The sequence below is a fragment of the Myotis davidii genome, unplaced genomic scaffold (genome assembly GCF_000327345.1).
Source record: "Myotis davidii unplaced genomic scaffold, ASM32734v1 scaffold2549, whole genome shotgun sequence".
NCBI classification, from domain to species: domain Eukaryota; kingdom Metazoa; phylum Chordata; class Mammalia; order Chiroptera; family Vespertilionidae; genus Myotis; species Myotis davidii.
Window position 1 is genome coordinate 40,799 of NW_006300220.1, and position 2,322 is coordinate 43,120.

A 2,322-nucleotide genomic window follows, 5' to 3' on the forward strand; every position below is an offset into this window, starting at 1 on the left:
AGTAGTATAATCAAATCTTTTTTTCAACAGTAGATTGTTAGTTTCTTGTGGACAGTGACCGTGTATCATTTATGTTTGATCAAGTCATTGGGGTTGACATATTACCTTTGTTTATTAAACATCTACTGTCGTCCAGTTACTGTGCTAAAGGTTTAGTGGTAAGTAACGGACCCACTTGCGACTCACAAACAACAACAAAAAATGCACCTAGAATCTAGCTCCATTTCTACTGCTACCATACCAGTCCAAGTTGATAAATTCTACTTGTTTATTTTGATAGCCTATTCTCTCTGCTTCCACTTTTGTCCTTCTACAATTTTTTTTCAGAGTAGATACAGCGATCTTTTCAAAATGGTAAGGACTGCCCTAGCTGGTTTGGCTCAGTGGATAGATCTTCAGCCTGTGGTTCTGGGTTCGATTTCAGTCAAGGGCACGTACCTCGGTTGCAGGCTCAGTCCCCCGGCCCTGGTTGGGGTGCATGCGGGAGGCAACAAATCAATATGTCTCACATTGATGTTTCTCTCTGTCTCTCCCCATCCCTTCCACTCTCTCTAAAAATCAATGGAAAAATATCCTTGGGTAAAGATTAACAACAGCAAAAAAGGGTAAGGACTTATGCTTCTGGTTTCAATGGAATAACTGGATTTACCCTTTGCCCTTAAATGGCTACTAAACTAGACTTCTTCCCCAGACTCCTTGCTAGTCTGTCCATAGGAGGTCCTTGTCACCGTCCCCTTGCCTCCTCCAGCTCCCAGAGCCCTATAAGTCTTAGTTATGCATGAGTGCATCTCCATTCACATTGGCCAGGCTGATGTCCAGGTCTACAATGCCTGCTGGCAGCTCTACTGCCTGGAAACAGCATCCAGCCAGATGCGAAGTGACGAGACCATTGGGAGGGGAGAGAAGATAGCTCCTTCAACACCTTCTTCAGTGAGACAGGCACTAGCAAGCATGTGCCCAGGGCAGTGTTTGTAGACCTAGAACTCACAGTCATTGATGAAGTTTGCACTGGTACCTACCGCCAGTTCGTCCATCCTGAGCAGCTCATCACAGGCAAGGAAGATGCTGCCAATAACTATGCCCATGGACACAGCAGCATTGGCAAGGAGATAATTGACCTCGTCCTGGACCTAATTTGGAAACCGGCTGATCAGTGCACAGGTCTTCAGGGCTTCTTAGTTTTCTACAGCTTTGGTGAGGGAACTGGTTCTGGGATCACCTCCCTCCTGGTGGAATAGCTCTCTGTCAATTATGGTAAGAAGTCCAAGCTGGAGTCTTCCATTTACCCATCCCCGTAGGTTTCCACAGCCATAATTAAGCCCTACAACTGCATTCTCACCACCCACACCACCCTGGAGCACTCTGATTATACCTTCATAGTTGATCATGAAGCCATATATGACATCTGTCATAGAAACCTTGATTTTGAGAGCCCAAATCACACTAACCTTAATTGCCTTATTAGCCAGATTGTGTCCTCTATTACTGCTTTCCTCAAATTTGATGGAGCCCTGAATGTTGCTTTGAGAGAATTCCAGACCAACCTGGTACCCTATCCCTGAATCCACTTCCCTCTGGCCACATATGTCCCTGTCATCTCTATTGAGAAAGCCAACCATGAACAGCCTTCTGTAGAAGACATCACCAATGTATGCCTTGAGCCAGCCAACCAGATGGTGAAATGTGGTCCCCGCCATGGTAAATACATAGCTTTCTGCCTATTATACTGTGGTGATGTGGTCCCCAAAGATGTCAATGCTGCTATTGCCACCATTAAGACCAAGAGTACTGTCCAGTTTGTGAACTGATGCCGTACTGGCTTCAAAGTTGGCATTAATGACCAGCCTCCCATTGTGGTACCTGGTGAAAACCTGGCTAAAGTACAGCGAGCCATGTGCATGCTTACCAACACCACACTGTTGCTGAGGCCTGAACTCACCTGGACCACAAGTTTGACCTGATGTATGTCAAACGTGCCTTTTTCACTGGTATGTAGGTGTGGGCATGGAGGAAGGAAAGTTTTCTGAGGCTCATGAGGACATGGCTGTCCTTGAGCAAACTTCAGAGATAGTGTGAGAGGCTGAAGTTAAGAATATTAATTTGTGTGCTATAATGTTACACTCTGATGTCTTGGGACTGTCTTGTTTCTGTTGTTCTGTGTGTCTCTAACTTGTCAATTAAAGTGATGCTTTTTAAAAATAAAAACTACAAAACTGGACAAATATATGAAGCAACAGTTAAGAGAGAGGAAGCCTAGCTAGAGCTTAATAGTTTCTCTGCATTCTCTCCATTTAGGAGACAGCTGAGAATTCAGGAAGGCTG

The 2,322-nt window shown here is 44.9% G+C and overlaps 1 pseudogene; it reads left to right on the top strand.

The window, feature by feature from the left end:
- The first annotated feature begins 774 nt into the window (after window positions 1-774).
- On the top strand, window positions 775-2,076 carry LOC102774532 (annotated as a pseudogene).
- Window positions 2,077-2,322: the final 246 nt, after the last annotated feature.